The sequence below is a fragment of the Lygodium microphyllum genome, chromosome 4 (assembly GCF_053477565.2).
Source record: "Lygodium microphyllum isolate KBCC chromosome 4, Lygodium_microphyllum_v1.1.10, whole genome shotgun sequence".
Taxonomy (NCBI): domain Eukaryota; kingdom Viridiplantae; phylum Streptophyta; class Polypodiopsida; order Schizaeales; family Lygodiaceae; genus Lygodium; species Lygodium microphyllum.
Genome location: NC_141138.1, coordinates 115,702,044 through 115,722,099, shown reverse-complemented (window position 1 = coordinate 115,722,099; position 20,056 = coordinate 115,702,044).

Genomic DNA, 20,056 nt, shown 5'->3' with positions numbered 1-20,056 from the left:
AACTAAAGTAATTTTTTCGCAAATAATACTTATATTCCCATTCCACGGCTACACAGCTGCAATATTTCCTACATGGATTAGATTTCAACATCCAAGTGCAGCTTACTAGTGTTGCTATTATCCAAGAAAAGGGAGTAGAGTCATACTTGCAAGTAGCTTTTGCTGCAAGGATAAATTGGAATGGTAATAATTTGGCCTTGACCAATGGGATTCAAGGAGACCCCATATCAAATGCGAATGGAAGAGGGAGTATCATGCCAAATTTACCTATGTTATCAGCTCCTCCCAGTGTGACTATGACTATGGCTAGTCAGATGGGCCCACTAAGTGGTGGAAGCCAAGCAACAAACCCGAATATTGTCCTAGTAGGTCACTAGCCAATTCTTAATCAAGTGGTTAGGCCGATGGGACAACAAACAGATGATCGCGGCTGTGAGTTGAGTGCCTTTAATGTCCTTGGCAAAGTTAAGGACATGATGAAGCACTACACCGATATGATTTCTGAGCAATATAGACAAATAGCTGTGGACGTCAATTTCCTTAGGAAGCAATAGAATTTGATAGGAAGTCGACGCCCTGAAGAGGATGCCCCCTCAAGATTCAGTTGTAAGTGTTGTGGCAGCCAACATTTCCCTAGGAATTGTTCAAATGTCAAATGCGATATTTGCAAAAAGTGTGGCCACTTAGTTGCTACCTATTGGAGTAAGATCAGTTCTCTCCAACAAGGGAGTAAAGTGCCATGTCCAGTTAACCATCGTGCACAAGGGAATAATCTCCAGCAAGATGAGGGACCAAGACAAATATTGCATCGAGAAAAGGCTGCTGTAGAGGAGTTGCCTCATGGCAGTGGAGTCAGCCTTATTGAGGCCGTACGTGTCAATGATCCTGAAACTTCTAATCTACGAGCCGTAACAAGAGGTCAAAAGACTAAAGAGTGTGATAAAGGAATTGTAAAATGTGTCGAGGGAAACCCTAAATGAGAGGCTAAGGGAAAGCAAGTTCTGAATCCTGATATGCAAGGTGGACCTCTAAGGCCTGTTGATAGTAAAGTTGATCCCGAGAAGGATAAGGGATTGCCAAGAAAGAAGGAAAATTTTAAAAAAGAGGCACCAAAGCCGATCCAAAGACCAAAGAGGAGAATGATTTGGCACGAGAAGAGAACTTTGGCTAACTACCATGACTTTGACCTAGCAAGTTCTCTTTGCAAAGTTAAACCAGATGTGTGTCTACTCTTTGTGGTTGTGTTTATGTGCAAGCAAATCTGTTCGTGGGATTCGACGAGCTGAGTCGCCCTATCTCGTGGTCGCCACAATGACAAATGCTTTTTGACACCGAGAAGTGCTTAAAAATAGCCAAAAATTTTGAATTTAAAGAAAAAAATAGACTTCGTCGAAGGCGACATCTCCAATTAGTAATATTTTAGGCGGCAAGCCACAAAAGTGCTTTAAGACCAACCAACTGGCAGTTGGAAAAATTTCATAATTTTTTCAATTGTTGTATGAGACTTTGGGAGATGCCCGACAGTAGGGAACTTTGAGATGGATGCGTAGGATTTTGCGGACCTCGAATTGGACGCTGGACGCAGGAGGAGTGCCAAAAATTAGCCAACCACTTGAGAGTTGGAGGGATGCCACCCTTTGGGGGCCTTGGGCACCCCCCAAATTTGATGATTGAGAGGGGAGGGGGGGATTTCTTTCAAGTGTGAAGGAGGATGAAGGCACCATGTTTCCTACATGATGATTTCATGAGGGGTGGAGAGAGGGGTTATGCCACCTCAATGTACCCCCATAAACTGATGGCAGCAATGATCTACACTCTTCCTTCGCTTCCAATTGCCAATCTTCACTCCTCCAATGGCTGCCCAAATCAACAAATTAGAAACTAGTCTTTCTCTCTCCTCCCTCTCTCTCTTCCAAGCGATGGTTCATGTGGGAGAAATCAAGAAGAAGAGGGGCTGAAGGATGCTTGTCCAGCATCAACCGGATTGCTCCAAGATCAAGAGAAGGCTGAGGGGAGATATTCAAAATTGAAGATTTGCTACTGATCGGTCCATTGGGAACTTAAAAAATTAATTCAGAAAACCCGCAACACGCAAATAAGCGGTATGCCTCATTTTTACAAAGGAAATTTGCTTCTTGTTGATGTTTGATGGTTGAAATGGAATTCATATGGAACAAAAAAAAAGGGAGCTTGTTTGTATTATGATTGAGGGCTTTGTATTAAAAAAATGTAGATCCATAATAATAAATAGTCAAAAAATTAAATTATAGCTTGAAAAGTGTATTTTTAGTGTAAAAATGAAGGTTTTATTGGTTTCGAGTGGGAAAAAGAAATGTGCATGGGATAAATTTTAAGACAAAACATCTTTCAATTGTCATAATCAATCACTAATCATAAATAAAAAAGAATCTATTTTTATGCACAAATAAATAGATAAAAATAGCTAAAATGGAAAAAAATAGGATTTTTGCATTATAAAAATCTAGAGAATTATGATTCATGGTTGTGGCTGTGTAACAAAGCTGAGGCATGAAGTTTGGCTTTAGTTTGGCTTTGTTTATGTGTTATAGTTTATGGTTTTTTTATTTTATGTGAAAAATACATACAAACTAAAACCCTATACGTATGTAATGCAGCACAACCTAAACAAAGCATTGCGATATTCCATTTAGAATTGCAAATTTCATTTAGAATTGCGATATTATATTTAAAATATTTGATTGTGAATTTCATTAGAATTGCGATGTTCCAGTTGAAGGGGCTAGTAGCACAAGAAATCGGTGCTAGTCTCCATACATCGCCCCAACGAGTTAGTGAATGAGCATTGAAAAGCCTGGTTATGCATGATATGTTTCTGATTGCAAATTATGTTTGAGCACATTGGGATCATCCACTTTTGCATGTGCATATCAACCATGGTATCAGAATATGAAGAACTAGATGCATAGCACTTGTTTTCCGTGACGATGTTCTACGCTTGAGTGGTGAGACAACTTAAGCTATAGGCTAGTCGATCGATCTTTGGGAATTATTTGTTGAGGAGACATGGTATCTCCTGGAATACGTTTAAAATGAAAGAGTGGAGCTTGTATCATGTATACTTTATATTGAACTGATGCATCTTGAGGCCAATCCCTGAGGTGTAGGAGAGTCACAATGGAGCCCCGGCAATCAGCCGAGGGGAGCTTCCTTATGTTTGTGTTACGAGGCACTATGCCTATATGTTATGGGATCTCCCTCTGAGGAGAAGGGAATGTAAACTTGGACTACATATAAGCTACAAATGCATAATTAAGTCTATCTATTGTACATCGATGTATTACAGACACTCCTGGCCCGCGAGGCCATGTGGTGGGATTGTCTGCTATGTGCATGACATCCGGCTAGTGCCATAGCTAGTGCGGGCCCATTTTAGGTCCCATCCAGGGTAGGATTAGAGGTAGGGGTTGTGCATTATCTAGGGAGTGGCGGCCACAAGACTTATCTAGAGGACTTTGTAAGTTTTTCTTTTGTTATTCTCGCTTTCTTTTTTGCAATATCACTAGTACTGACAATCGTGTTTCTAACAGTTGTATTATGTTTTCTTTGTAGAACTCCATTACAAACCACAATCCCACTAGCCTAGAGACTTGATATGCAGAGAGACACACTGCATTGATCGATAGACTGTATGCATGCGACGGCCCAGTAAGTTAATCATCTTTCTTGTTTGTAGTTACTATTTCTTTTAAAATGCATTATGTATGGTGGAATGCTGTGTAGTTGTTCATTTTGCAGAGTCTATTTGGTGCTCCTTTGTGTCAAGATGAATGGCGAGGATTTATATCTCGAGGACTTATCTAGAGGACTTTGTAAGTTTTTCTTTTGTTCTTCTCGCTTTCTTATTTGCAATATCACTAGTATTGATAATTGTGTTTCTAACAGTTGTATTCTGTTTCTTTTGCAGTTCTCCATTACAAACCACGATCCCACTAGCCTAGAGACTCGATATGTAGAGAGACAAGATCTCGCTGCATTGATCGATAGACTGTATGCATGTGGCGGCCCAGTAAGTTAATCGTCTTTCTTGTTTGTAGTTACTATTTTTTTAAAAATGCATTATGTATGGTGGATTGATGTGTAATTGTTCATTTTGCAGAGTTTGTTCGATGCTCCTTTGCGTCGAGACTAATGGCGAGGATCTCTATCTCGCGCTTGGATTTGTGAAGCACACATTCTCTTGTTTTTTGGTCCTATGTTTTATGCAAACATCTTCTATGAACTATGTGCTTATCATCCTTTATACATTGCCATAATTACATGGGTTTTCATGAGTGATCTTGTACTTATTCTATGTATTAGTCTTGTGGGTTCAAGTACATTTTGTGCTCATCTCGACAACCATTATGCACCTAATATGTAATTCATTTGTAGAATATAAACACAACACATAGTGCTATATGTTGCCCTGCCACATAATTTTTTTTTCAGTAACCGTTGCTATTAGCGTCACAAAATTTAATGCATGCGTCGTTATTGGCATCGCAATATGCATCGCAAACCGTCGCTATATGCGTCGCTATGTGCAAAAGAAAGGAAGCTTTCTGCATAGAGGGTTTTGAAACCCTCTCCACCATTTTGGAGTTCTTGGGGAAAGAGATCACAAGGCTCCTACCTATTTAAAAGGAAGCCTAAGCCACAAAGAACCAGACCATCAGAGATGAATCAAATTAGCTAATCCAAACTCCCTCATCCCACATCAGCATCCACAGCCTCATAGCCTATGGCATTATATGACCTTTTATCTCTATATCCACTCCCTTCCCCCTTCCCCACACACACTCCCTCTCTCACATTCCTACACTCTCTCTCTTAGATGCGCAAGCAATGCAAGCTAGCAGAGTGATTAAAATATGGCACTAAGTGCATTCTTTGTTGGCCACAACACTTCCATCTTTGACTCCTTCTCTTGGGATCCCTTCTCGGCCAGCAGCTTCACCCTCTTCAGCAGGAATTTTACCGACTAGCCCTTACGCCTCCTGGATAGCAAGCCATTGCCAACACTGAGGTGGATTGGAAGGAGATGCCCAAGGCCCACATCTTCTAGGCCAACCTACCGGGGATGAAGAAATGTGAGATCAAGTTGTAGGTGTGGACTGGTGTGCATGCTAAACATCAGCAATGATGAGAGTAGCAGGAAGGAGGAGAAGCAAGACAGTGATAAGTGGCACCACATGGAACGGGCACATGGCAGCTTCCCGATGTGCTTCCACCTGCTCGACAACACCAAGCCTGAGGACATGAGCACCCGCATGGAGATTAGGGTGCTCGCCACGGCCATGCCCAAGCATCAAACTCAGTAGCCCAACAAGCCCGCCATCACCAATGTGCCCTTGGTGAAGCATGTGTTAAATCCCATTCAATAGATGGTTCTTCTACAACCCATCCCATAGTGGTTGCAAATAGAACACCATTTTTTATGTTGTAACTCTAATATCATTTTTCATGCAGTATAGTTTGGAAACTTCTTTGTAATCCCATCCCAAGAAAGGGCCAACAACCCCCAAATTTTGTATCGCTTTTCCACTTTAATACACCGAGACACATTTTCACACACTTCATTTTCACCTTCCTCTTTGATTTGAGCTAGTGCCTTAGTGCTTCTTTCTTTTAGAAAAAGGATTTATACGTTACATGGTGTTACAGGGTGAATGTTAAGGCCCAAAAGGAGTCCCAAGACATAAAGGTCCCAAAAAGTTGAAAATGGAAGATTCAAAAAGTTAAAAATGGAAGATAACCCAAGGCGAGAAAAGCGAAAAAGAACGGAAAACTCAAAAAATAATATGAAAGGCCTTAATGCAAAATGAAGTGCACAATAATAAGTGCACTGAATATTCTAGCAAAGAAAGTGTTAGGCACACTATAATTCATTTTATAAAAGAGCATAATGCTCCCTGTTATGCAATTTGTAAAAGTAGATGGGCACGGGTGAAGGAACCATGAAAAGAGGAAAGAAATAAGGAAAGAAGACCTTGGCTAAAACGATTGGTCATGCAAAAAGGGATGGTGCCCAAAGAGGAGGAGGGCATATATAAAACGGGGGAAAAAAAGGAGAAGATCATTATTGTGTGTGACCAAAACTAGCTCTCCTCTTTTCTTGTTCTTGCTTGTTTGAGCTTGTGCTTGAGAGAGGGAGTGTGAGGGAGTGAGTGTGTGAGGGTGAGGAACCATGGTGGAGAAGCTCTCCATCTTCTCTTCTCTTCTTGTTCTTCTTGTTCTCTTCTTCTCTCTTGTCTCGCTCATGGCAAGAGACTATGGAGCTTGGAGCTTGAGGATTGAGCTTTCACCTTGAATCGTGGAGCTACTAGAGTGCTTGAGGGAGGAGGCAACTCGATCAAGTATAGAGGTAAGCTCACTACACTTGTAGATATGAGAGGTAGCCATTGCACCTGGCTAGAAATGCTTGAAACAATAAGTAGTTCATGAGTCTTGGCAGTCAAGCAAGAAGCTTCCACAGTGAACGAGACTTGCGCAAGCAACATGAGTTGCATAAAGTGAGGCTCGAGAATCCTTGTTTAGACATGAAATGTAAGTAGGGAGCAAGCTACAAATTTGTGGTTGTGAATTTCCTAGCTCAAGCAGTGGTGGGCATGCCCCTCGAATTCGACCATGAATGTTCAGCTAGCATAAATCTCTATCAATCCAAACGCAATACATTTTCATTTGCTAAAGGTACATTGCTAGCCCATGTGCTTTGTGCAGAAGCATGCAAAGCAAGATGCCACTGAGGTTGTGCATAAATATGAGAGTTAGTAGGTTCCTACAAGTAGGAGAAAAGAGAAAGTGGTAGGAACTTAAACATGTTGAGGCTCACACTGGATATGATGTTTGATCATGGAATGCACAATGAACTAATGTTGCTTTATGCATCAATAAACAAATTTATGCACAACAAACTCCTTAAGCAAGAGACACGTTGTATTTGTAATAACTACCTATGCATGATATTGATTTGTAAAATTATGAAGTAGCTAGTTGCAACAAATCTAACGTACTTAGTATAAGATAACGTGGCCAGTGATAAGACAGCCCTCAATACAAAGCCACTATTTCTCCCTGTCAAAGAGCAACATGGTGTCAATACAAAGACACAAACTCGACAATGAGAATGGAGGATAGGAAGCGCTTCTGAACCTACTTCACACATGGCTCGTTCTTTTAAAGGCCCTTGTGTATAGCATATTAACGGGTTGTTTTCCACCATTGATGAAATACTTTCATCACTTTCGATCTTACTATGCAAAGCAAAGTAGAAGCTAATATGTTTTTTTCTTACCTCGTCACATTCTTGTGAACGTCAACACTGAAGTATTTTTGGAAATATCGTATAGTTTGGATATCCAAAGGGGGCAATGGAAGCTACCAATATTCCAATCCCCTTAACCTGAGAACATGCATACCTCATACCCATGAGACCACAACTTCTTGATGAGGTATATATAATAATTCATATACCTCATCCCCATGAGACAACAATTTGTTGATGCATGGGACCAACCTATGCTTCCTCCCATAGTTCCCCTCTTAATTAATCAAGGTCCTACCGATGTTTATAAAGACACGTTTATTGCATACTAGTATATAGCATAATAAATCACCAAAGAACAAAATAATATGTAAGTTTCTCATTGTGTGTAGCCAAGCTTGAAGGATTTCCAATTGCCACTCTCTTATAATATCCTTATCAATCTATCCTCTCTCTTGATAGTTGCCTTCATTGTAGGCACATCACATTGACATCAAGGTTCTCTATCATGTCCCTCACTTCCTACACCCTCGTTAACATTGTCACATGGCCATGGCCGTCTTGGTACTCTTCTACAAAAGGCATCATATTTGTTCTAATTTTCATAAATATTCTAGCATTTGGTGATAAATTTCTTGCACAAGTAAGCATTTTCCACTACGAGTAGTTTCCAAGCCATGTATATTGGCAATAGATCTTTTGTTTTTCAATTGACCAAGTTTGCCACTCTGATCCACATGGCATTTTATTTGCAACACTTGGCACCTTTTATGGTCAATAATCTTATTTCAAAATATTTTTAGCAAATATATTTATTTTTTCTACTTATGTGGCAATAATTACTTGTCCTCTACATTGCATTCATCCAGCCTCTTCCTACTATTGTCGCAATTCCAACCATCATTTTCTCTCTTCTCTCTCTTTAGTGAGATTTTTACATTTCTTGCCTTTTGAAGTTTGATGCCCTTGTTGACATGCCAAGTGCACATGAAAGGGATTCAATACATTAGACAATTAGGGCTGGTAGGATTGTGTGGATCAAGATTTGAATCAAGACCATGTTGAGAAATGTGTAATCACACCCACTATAGCCTCTTTGTAATGAACAACAAGGCAAAGGATCACATTGCAAATAAAGCCTTAGACTAGGTCATGTATGCATGGTTTATTAAAACCACAATTGGTGATTACCATGGTCCCTTTCCACCTTTTTCCACCTACTAATACCACCTATTGTAAGCCTATAAAAAGCACTCATCCCCACACTCATTTGATCCATCATTCTCATTTAGTTGTACTTCCATTATGCTTGGAGAATATCAGTTGTTCTTCTTTTTCATTACTTATGTCTCATTTATGATTGTCTACTTGCTCATCAGTGATTCACCCTAGCATGCATCCTCAATATGTTAATATGGTATCAGAGTAGATTTCAAACTAATGAGTCATTAGGCCACTAATTAGGTAATTTCAGTTTGAATTTTTGGCTCCCTCCACTTTCCCATGAATCTCTCACCTACCTCCATAGCCAGCCACCTTCATTGGAGGGCTTGATTCTCTCCTCCCAGGCATTATCAGCCTCCTGTGCTCTCTTTTGGAAAACTCTTCCTCTACTCTAGGTGCTCCTACCTATCACCTCACAGTGTGACATTGTGCACTTAATGCTCCAGCATTGCATCTGCATTAGATCACTATTCAAATTTTCACCATCTCTGTTCGTACCACCCCTTTAGCCTGCATATGCAATGATGTTGATGATTTTCATAGGACTTTAGAAGCCTACTATCTAAGCTACCTCTCCATCAAATCTTATGCTAGATAATCACATGTGCAAGCTGCAATGAAGAAAAAACCAGTCGACCTTTTGAAACCCTAAAGGAAGCCATAGCTCATTTTCACTAAAGCTTTCTTTTCTCTTCATTTCTTCACTACTCTTGGCTCAAGGGACCTATTGACACTCTGATCTACTCAGTTCCTAGTAAAGCATCACTCCAAATCAGCAAGAGGAATCAAACATCAAGATCAACACCAAGTGCTTCAACTACATAGTATCTCTTGATACTAGCCAGTGTTGTTTTTTTCTTGTGTCCTTTGACACACTCAAATTCAACTCTCTTTTTGGTCTATTCTCAGTTAATTGCTACTGCTCCTACCAACAAAATGGGAAAAGATTCACCCTCATGCTGCCAATTCAACAATGTTGGGTTCCGCACATGGCAAACTGGGATCAAATTGATCTTGATGAAAAAGGCTTGTGGTCAATCACAAGTGGTCAAGAGAAGAAACCAAGGGAAGTTTCACTCTCACTAATATGGGATAAAAATGATGATAAGGCTCAAGCTATTATCAAGCTTGAACTTGATGACAGCTACATTCATCATGTTGATGATTGTGAAACCTCTCAAGCAACATGGGATTGGTTACAAACCATGTTTGGAGCTCACTCAAAATCATCCAAATATGGCTTACTAATTGACTTTTTTAGGCTTGACATAAAGTACTACCTCACTTGCAACTCATTTGAATTATATGGAAAGCTTGTTGACACAACTATAGGAATCAACTTGAAGATGGATGAAGACATTTGCATTGGACTACTCAAAAGTCTTCCACCTGAGTATGATAATGTGTCTACCACATTAATCAACATGCTTAAACTGAAGCTTGTGGATAATAAAGCCTCTTTCCTTGAATAGGAAAAGAAGATCAAGAGCTAGGGAGAAGTAAGCACCCCAAGAGGAGACCAACAACTCCTATATGTGAAGGACAAAGGGAAGAAGAGCATAGTTTGTGATTTTTGTAAGAAAATTGGGAATATTGAGAAGTTTTGTAATGCTAGGAAAAGATCTCAAAGAGCATATCTTACAATAGTCAAAGAAGATGAAGACAACAATGGAGAAGAAGAAGAAGAAGACACTCTAAGAACAAAAATATAGGACTCACCAGTCCCTCCTTTTTAGGTCATTTTCTGATAGAATTTTTAAGGTTTTAAATGTGTACTTGCCTAATATTCTTACCATAAGCTATTGTACTCCTCATGTAACCTTTGCACACTACAACCTTTACACACTCCATGAGGCCTTATGATAGCCTCTAGCTTTATATGGTTGTCTCTTTCCATGTCTACACTTAGCAAGGTTTTAGTCATGACGGCCTTTGTATACTCAGTGACTTTCTTGGTTGTGATTGAGGAGGGGTGTTGAGAAATGTGCGATCACACCCACTATAGCCTCATTGTAATGAACAGCAAGGCAAAGGATCACATTGCAAATAAAGCCTTAGACTAGGTCATGTATGCATGGTTTATTAAAACCACAAATGGTAAATACCATGGTCCCTTTCCACCTTTTTCCACCTATCAATACCACCTACTATAAGCCTATAAAAGGCACTCATCCCCACACTCATTTGATCCATCATTCTCATTTAGTTGTACTTGCATTATGCTTGGACAATATCAGTTGTTTTTCTTTGTCATTACTTATGTCTCATTATGATCAGTGATCCACCCTAGCATGCATCCTCAATATTTTAACAAAGCATGAGGAGAGCCATGAAGATTACCAAGATTGTGAGGATCATCACAAATATTTTTGTGTTCATGAGGACCAATGACAACACTAATGTGATTTAAGATTCAAACCATGATTGAACTATCCCTCTTATTTACAATCTTTTTATATGTCCCCTTCCCCTCCCCTCTTCTAAGGCATCTCATCCTCATCTCCCTCTTCTTGCACCACAAGTGTAGGTGGTCCATCCTACCTAATCTCTTCCTTGACCAAGTTAGATGGGATGAATTATGCCATCATTTTGTTGTGCAAGATGAAGTCTATCCTCAATACATTTGACCTATATGATTTCATTATACTCCCTTATTTCCAACCTGCTTTATGAGTTCCTATCTAATTGCCTTTCCAAAATCAACAATCCTCTAGGATAGGCTTGCAAAATGAGCAGATTTTAGAGACAAATTTTGAAGCAGAAAAGAGCCTAGGAGGCCCAACTACCAAATTTTCATGCAAAATGAAACACTTGCAGATCAATGAGCTGGAGTTTTCCTAGATGGAGTTCGATGCCAAGAACCCAGCACAAGTCTCAGTTTGTTGATCGAAGTCTGTTTGACCGCCCATTTAATCCTTGCATTATTTGGTATTATGAAGCAGCTATATGATCTAAGAGTCGAAAAGTACATCATGATAGTGAAGTTTACAGATTTTGATGTCAGAAAGCCATCTGTTTAGACGGATCTCAAATCCGAGCACGTTTGGCCACTCAAAAGTGAAAAAACCACACTAGTAGAAAGTGTGAAAACAAAAACTTGAATCAAAATTTTTTTAAAACCAAAATTAAAGCTTGGTTTAAGCTTGTAGATCTCAAAAGCCACCATTTTATGAAATGTGGAGGAAGAGGGGGGAAGGCATCTTTCTTGGCACCCCCAAATCTCCAATTTTTTATTATTTTTGGGCTGTGCATCATTTGAGGAATCCTCTTCACATCAAGATGTAGTATTTCCTTGCCCTTCGTTGCCACAGAGATGATCGAATATGATGCATTATACAAGAAGATCTGATTTCAGTATTTCCTTATCCTCTCTCCTCTTGTGGTTTGTTCTCATGGATCAATGTAAAAGAGAGGGAGATAGGCTAAGATGGACACTTTTGGTCAAATGATAATACAGGAGTGGAAAGAGATGTGAATTGAGGTTTGATGTATTGTCAGCGGCTATGAAAGAGCATCAATGGACCTCCAATGTCGAAAAACGCGCATCATAATGAGTGGTTATATGAGAAAAATGTAGACTTTATCGTTTTATGATCAAATGTTGTTTGAAATGGTTAGAAATGCTTTCATTTGATTGCCCATACTCAGTTTGATCAGTCATGTTGAAAGAATCATAAAAAATCATTCGTATAATAATTTTATGCAAAACACGCAAAATGGGAGACTAGGCAGTTTAAGAAAAAATATGTGATTTTTGGATTTTTGGTATGTGTTTGTCATTCCCATGGAATAAAATATGCCACAAAAATCATTTCCTATAAGAATAATCAGTCTACACTTGAAAATCAGTAATTATCTATAATTTTCTACAAATCAATTGAAAAAACTAATAAAAATTTAAAAAATATTTTTTGCATCATAAAAATAAGAAAAAATAATATTAATGTGTGTGGACGTATAATAGAGCTAAAGCATGAGGTTTATCCTCAATTCAATCCTATCTTTTTGTTAGAGTGAGTTTTTATTGCTTTCAATAAAGAAAAATACATTAAAAAACACGCCTTACACTTATTAACACAGGTAAATTTTTAAACGATAAAAGGAGTAGGGGGGGTATTGAGTGGTTGAAGTATGTTGAATTCTAATGTTTCATGGTGCATATCGTATAGAGTTTGTGGTTGTTTAAAATTAAAAAGGGACTAGTAGCACGAGGAAGCTGTGCTAGCCCTAAGCAACAAAGCACTATTGTAGTAGAAGAAAATCATGAAAAGAATTGTCTTCACACTTTCACATTGCTGATTTTCAATGAACATTTGTTTGAGCACAATGGTTATAATTCACACTTGCATCGATGCACCATATGGTATCATATCCTAGATTCATAACACTTGTTTGTATAAGTGATGATCGACACTGAGAGTGTGAGGTATCCCAAGACATAGGGCTAGATATTCCGTTCCTTGGGAGTTATTTGGTGAGGTTTATCTATCATCTACTAGATCGTTTAATTGAAAGAGTGGACTTTGTTTCAAATGTGTTTTATGTTCATGGTGCATCTTGGGGCCAATCCCCATGTAGGAGGGTCATAGTGGAGCCGTGGTGATCAACCGAGGGGTGCTCCTTGTGTCTGTGCTACTATGGGTTAGTAGAGGAAGATGTGGAACTTCATATCAATGAATTCCAAAAGTTAATGTTTAACCATCGAATTCAAGATGAAGGGCACTTGATGATGTTCTTTAATATGACTTTGAAAGGATGAGCTATAGTATGGTATCATAGCCTAGAAGTTAGAACTATAACTACAATTGACTTTTTCTTTGCTGCCTTTCAAAGAGATTTTTTCCTTGAAAGGGGAGGCCAGTATTGGCAATATAACACATCAAGAACCTCATGAAAATGTTCGTGGGTATGCCAAGAAATTGAACGAAGTATTCCGTAAGTTGCAAACCTATATTCCTATTCCAACTGCTACTCAATTGCAATACTTTTTAAATGGGCTAAACTTTAACATTCAAGTGTAGTTGAGCAATGTTGCTCTTGCTGACATCAATACGGCTATTACAATAGCAAAGGAGGTAGAATTACGATTGCAAGTAGCTTATACCTCTAGAGTAAATTGGAATCCGAGTTTAGGTGTTGGAAATACTTTAGCATTGACGAATGGCAGTCAAGGAATACCCATGGGTCCTCCTAATGGGAGAGAAAGCATGATCCAAAATGTGCCTATGTTGCTAGCTCCTCCTAGTGTGACCATGCTGATCCGGGTTTTTTACAACCCGGATTATTACCACAAATTTTTGGCCAAAGCCCCTATCAAGAGCTTACCATATCACTTTGGGTTTACTCTTCAAGCACTAGGTATGCTACATTGCTTCTCGATTATGATAACTCTAGCAAATGGGAGGAACAAGTTCTTAGAAGGCATGTCAATGTAAAGGGTCAAAGGGATGGTTATCTTAGTGAAGATGAAAATGGATTACACCTAGGAGTTGAGTGAATGCATAGATTTTTTCAAAGGACTAGCCTCCAACTACACATGGGCCCCGTCTGCATCACTAAGATTTGGAATCTATCACCATCATTAGAGGACACCTCACCCTTGCACACAAGTCAATATCCACATCATGGTGTCATTTGGATCTTGCACAAAAGCTTACAAGCATGGACCCCTTTTGTCACATGCTTATATGTATTTATATACATATGGGATACTAAAGTCAAAGCAGCTTTTGGAAGCCTTTTTTATAATCTCAATAACTCCCAAGAAAAAGCTAATTTCAAGAAAATTCTCGCGAAAGCCGATCGGTTTTGACCTGGTCTACAAAGTTGCAGAAGAAACTTTTTTCAAATTCCTCACGGATTTGAAGTTACGAAGGCGCAGACTGCTGGCTACATGCAATTTTCTTCTCTCTTTCACCACACCAACTTTCCACTCTATCCTTCTTGTAAATATATTATAATAATGTGCTTTGGCCACCCACCTCTTGTAATCTAGCTCCATTTATCTATTTTGTCTACCACCACCCTTGGCTTCTTGCATGATGACCAAGGTGGGGACTTGTCCCATCCACTATGCTCCATATTTTCAAAGATGCCATACATCATCTAGGATTATGTTAATCAAGAAGATTAGCTTAATCTAATCCCTCATGGAGGCTATATAAAGAGCCCATGGAGGGAGGGGAGGAGGGACAATGACAAGTCCATGAGAGCATTCTAGAATACCCTCATCTCTTTGAGGGAAGCTATGAGTGAGTTCTTTTATTATGTAGCATAAGGCAAGCTTCTTCTACCTCTTCTCCTCTTGTCTCCCTCTCTTCTCATCTCTCTCTCTTATATTCCAATATGGTGTCTAGCACATATATTCTCTCTTGTAAATTTGTGTCTTGGTTCTCTTGATTCTCTTTTAGAAAAGAGGGAGGAGGGAAAATGACAAGTCCATGAGAGCATTCTAGAATACCCTCATCTCTTTGAGGGAAGCTATGAGTGAGTTCTTTTATTATGTAGCATAATGGCAAGCTTCCTCTACCTCTTCTCCTATTATCTCCCTCTCTTCTCATCTTCTCATTCCATGTAGCATAATGGCAAGCTTCTTCTATCTCTTCTCCTCTTGTCTCCCTCTCCTCTCATCTCTCTCTCTTATATTCCAATATGGTGTCTAGTACATGTATTCTCTCTTGTAAATTTGTGTCTTGGTTCTCTTGATTCTCTGAGAAAAGAGAAGAAGAAGAATGACAAGTCCATGAGAGCATTCTAGAATATCCTCATCTCTTTGAGGTAAGCTATGAGTAAGTTCTTTTATTATGTAGCATAATGGCAAGCTTCTTCTACCTCTTCTCCTATTATCTCCCTCTCTTCTCATCTTCTCATTCCATGTAGCATAATGGCAAGCTTCCTTTACCTCTTCTCCTCTTGTCTCCCTCTCCTCTCATCTCTTTCTCTTCTATTCCAATATGGTGTCTAGTACATATATTCTCTCTTGTAAATTTGTGTCTTGGTTCTCTTGATTCTCTTTGAGAAAAGGGATGTCCTAGCCCATCCTCCCTTTGGCTAGGTGGTGCCCCTCTTTAGTTCTCTTAGTGAGGATTGGAGGTTGGATGGGTAAGAGGCAATCCGTTCATCATTTCAGCCCTCATTTTTGGTGCCCCCGCTGAGGAGTTCTCAAGCTATGCTCTACAACTTCCATGAAGAAAGAAACATCTAAGGAGTTGTCCTCTTCTTCAACGAGTGTTTGTCAAGAAATCACTAAGGAGGAATCTTCATCAAACCCTATTCAAGGGATTCGCCGCTCAAGAGTACCGCAATGGTCTCCAAAAGAAGCTCAAGAGAAGAAGGATCTTTATCGACAAACGGCACGTATGCGGGTAAAGCAAGTTAATTACACACATCCTTCTTTGCTTCATGAGAAATATTGCTCTCATCAAGTCTCTACGTCAAGGCATTGTGTTGAGTGCTTGGTGTCTAGTGTAAAGACACTCCCTAAGGAGCTTCGTCTTCAAGTGGTGAAGGCGCTTTCAAAATCGAGGATTAACAAGTTTTTGGAGGGTGAGTTACACATCAATGGTGTGCAGTATTGGCGAGAGGCTACATATGGTGATGCGCTTCAACTACTACTAGCAAGAAGACTCAAAGTAATTGAAAAGATAGCTATCGAAGCCTATGAACTTTACAAGGCTGATGATGGTCACACAAAAGCTACGCTAATCAGCGGTAAGCAAGTCCTTCGCATCTCTCGAATGGTGGGATCTAAGAGGCCATAGCTTCAACGACACGCTTCATGAAAGTTTGTAGTGTAAATTTGTAGTTAATGCATAAATGACTACTCCTACTTTCTACAACTTTCAATCGGTTCAAAACATTCGGGTGGATGTGTGCATTAGTAGAAAGATACATTTTCAGCAAAGGTTGGTCTTCTATTTTGGAGCTGAGAGGTTGAGAGAGATCTTATTGTCTCCTGATCCCATAATACTCCCTATTTTGGATTATAACATCTCCTTTAATGTGCACATATTCATTCTACTCTAAGTGTGTCCCATGAACCATAGGGACTTGTACGGACCTATCCGTCCACTTGCTAGACAAACCGTGCATATAATCGTTAGCACAAAGATCAGGTTTCAAAATATTATAAGGTGCTTATTGGGCCCTCGTCGTCTTGCTGAGATTAATGCATCTGTAAATCCATTTATTCTACCCTTAATAAGATATGACTTGGGCCTAGATGTGTTCATCTTTATTTTGTATTGAGCTAGGCCAACATCTTCCTATCATGGCTTTTCCAAGTTTTTTTGGGCACAAAGGGGAGAAATCTCTGGACTTTTTGGATGACTTAGAAATGGCCTTCCTAGTCACAGGCCGGGATGACGAAGCAACCAAAGTACGGGCCTTCCCTTTAGTTCTAAAGGGTGATGCTCGAGTGTGGTATCAAGCTCTCCCAGAGGCTACAAGGGGTAATTGGGAGAATCTCAAGACCGCATTCATGCACAAGTACCAAGATACAGAGCCACCTGAAGATATTTGGAGACAACTCTTAGATCTTCGCCAAACCATAGCAGGGGAGTACCAAACCTATGAAGGCATGTTTATAAAATTGTGGGATAAATGGACAACATCTTTAGCCGAGGGAGAAAGAGTACCTGATTGCCTTAAGAAAGATTGTTTTCTAGCCGGACTCCATCCTCTACTAAGGGAGAAGGTCAAAGGAAAGTTTCCCACATCCTATGAAGAATCAGTCACTTATGCGAGAGAGAAAGATAGAAAATTGAAGTATCAAGCCCAGTTAAAGGGGGGAGTTGAGCCCATACAGGTTTTACCAACCATGCAAAGGCCTAGAGAAATAGCAGAGGCCCCACCTGAACCAGAGATACCACAGCAAGAGCTCCTACAACGCATTACTAATCAACTCGAAAGCCTTTCATTAAATTTGGTGCAAGGAGTGCGGCCCCCTCCCCTCATAAATGAAGGCAATCGAGGTCCAAGAAGACAAGAAAGAGAGTATGTTTGCTATAATTGTGGGGAGACTGGCCATGGTATGTACTTTTGCCCTCATCCTAGGCGTTTTCCAGGAAATGGGTTCCAATCAAGAAGGAGGGGACAACAAGTGACACCACCTAGGGAAAGGTTTGTTCCACTGAATCCAAGGCCTCCACCACCGGTTCAAGTTCTCCAGCATCCTCGACCACTTGCAGAGGTGTCGCCCTTGCCTGTTCAACCGCCAGAGAATCATGATGTTAGGATAATTAGTTTAGATGAGAGTGATGTCAAAGGGAAGGCCAAAGTAGTAGAGGTTGAAGCAATGCCGGTGAAGAAAGCCCGGAGAATTGAGAAGATGGAGCCTACACTACCAAAGGAGGTTGAAAATATGGAAGAGGAGGCAGAGTCATCAGTGGCTGCAAAGACACGCACCAGTAAAAAGAGGAGGGCTCGCTCACGCCGACACATTGAGCCAGATGATTTTCCCTTGGGTAAAGGTACTAGAGCTTATGATTTGCTTGCTGATGTGAGGAATCAAGGGCCAAAAATTTCATGGCCACAATTACTACATCTATCTCCAACAGTGCGGCGACAATGGTCAAAGATGGTAAGCATTAGACCCATGAAGAATAGACATGTGAATGCAATCCAGGCTAGAAAGATGAAAGATATTGTACCTCTAGTGGAAGCCGAAATCAATGGGCAGAGAGTGTCAAAGACATATGTGGATGGAGGTGCAGAGATTTGTGTCATGACGGAAAAGTTGATGCATCGTTTGGGATTAGAGGTAAATGAAACTACTAAATTTGGGGCCAAAATGGCTAACAATGTGGTAGTAAATTGTTTGGGAGTTATAAAGAAAGTCAAGGTAAAGGTGTGTGGAGTGCAATTGGAGCTTGACATGTATGTGATGCCAGTGAAGGGGGACGGCTATCCGCTCATTCTTGGGCGACCATGGCTAATGGGAATGAAAGCCAGACAAGATTGGGAGACAGGGGCTTTAGAGCTCAGGCCACAAAAGGGGCTGCATAAAAAATGGAAGAGCACTATCTACAACATGAAGGAGGGCCGACAGGAGGATCTTGTGTTAGAAACCACCGCTGATGAATGGAGTTCCAGCGAGGGTTGGTCATCTATGACAGAGGGAGAGTCTTCTAATGAGGAGGAAGAAAGCTCTCTAGAAGTGATGGGGATTACATTAAAAGGGCCTTCTGGTAGTGAAATTCCGCAGCAGCTTCCAAAGGTCGAGAAGGAGGGGTTAGAAAAAATGTTGGCTAAGGATCTATCAGTTGAGGAGAAGGCAGCCTACATGGAAGTGGTGATAAAACACTCTGCACTTTTTATTTCTGATTATGAACACATCACAGGTGTGACAGCAGTACAACATCACATTAATCTAAAAGAGGGAGCACGGCCAGTGGTGCAGCGACTACGACGATTGGGAGTAGTTCAACAAAACGCTCTACTCACTGAGGTGCAACGACTTTTAAAGGCAGGCTTTATCTATCCAATAGGGGACTCAGAGTGGGTTTCACCTGTGGTGGTGATACCCAAGAAGAATGGAAAATGGAGGATTTGTGTGGATTACAAGCCACTAAATGCTGCAACAAAGAGAGATCACTTTCCTCTTCCCTTTCAGGATGAAATACTCAACGAGGTGGCTGGGCATGAGAGATACACTGTTTGTGATGGGTATTCAGGTTATTTCCAGATCCGAATAGCTGAGGAGGATCAACAGAAGACCACCTTCATTACACCTTGGGGTTGTTTTGCTTACAAAGTAATGCCATTTGGATTAACAAATGCCCCAGCTACCTTCCAACGATTCATGAATTATGTCTTCCAGCCATATTTTGGGAAATCCATCAGGGTCTTTATTGATGATTTTTGTATTTATAGTTCCAAGGCTCTACATCTAGGGAAGGTGGATGAAGCTTTCAACCGACTCGCACAAATGGGGGGGCAATTAAACCATGAGAAGTGTCGAATTGGCGAAAGTAGTGTAACTTTGTTAGGGCATGTCGTAAGTGAGAGGGGCATTGAAGCAGATCCAAACAAAGTTAAGGCCCTATTGGCGGTGCCATCACCATCTTCTGTGAAGCAACTAACCTCTTTCATTCAGAAGGTGCGATATATGGGGCGGTTCATTCATCTCCTCTCCCAATTAATATTTCCACTGCAACAGTTAACCCACTCCGAGGAGCTCTTGTGGAGTGACGAAAGTGAAAGGTGCTTTCACGAGGTGAAGAAGGCTCTTAGCACCCTTCCTATAATTTTACAGCCTTGTTGGGATCAAGAGTTTTTTGTCAACCCGAGTTTTGGGGACAATGCTCTAGGGGCAGCACTAATACAAAAGGATGCTAAAACTGGCCTAATGAGACCGGTTTACTTTTCTAGTAGAGTAATGACAGCATCAGAACGAGGGTACAAGATGGTCGAGCTGATGGTTTTGTCTCTAATGTTTGCTATAAGGAAGTTTTGTCCTTATCTTCTCCCTAGGCCATTCACAGTGATCACGACAGAAGAGCATTTTCCCTATGCCTTACAACACATGGATGTTTCAGCTAGAATCGC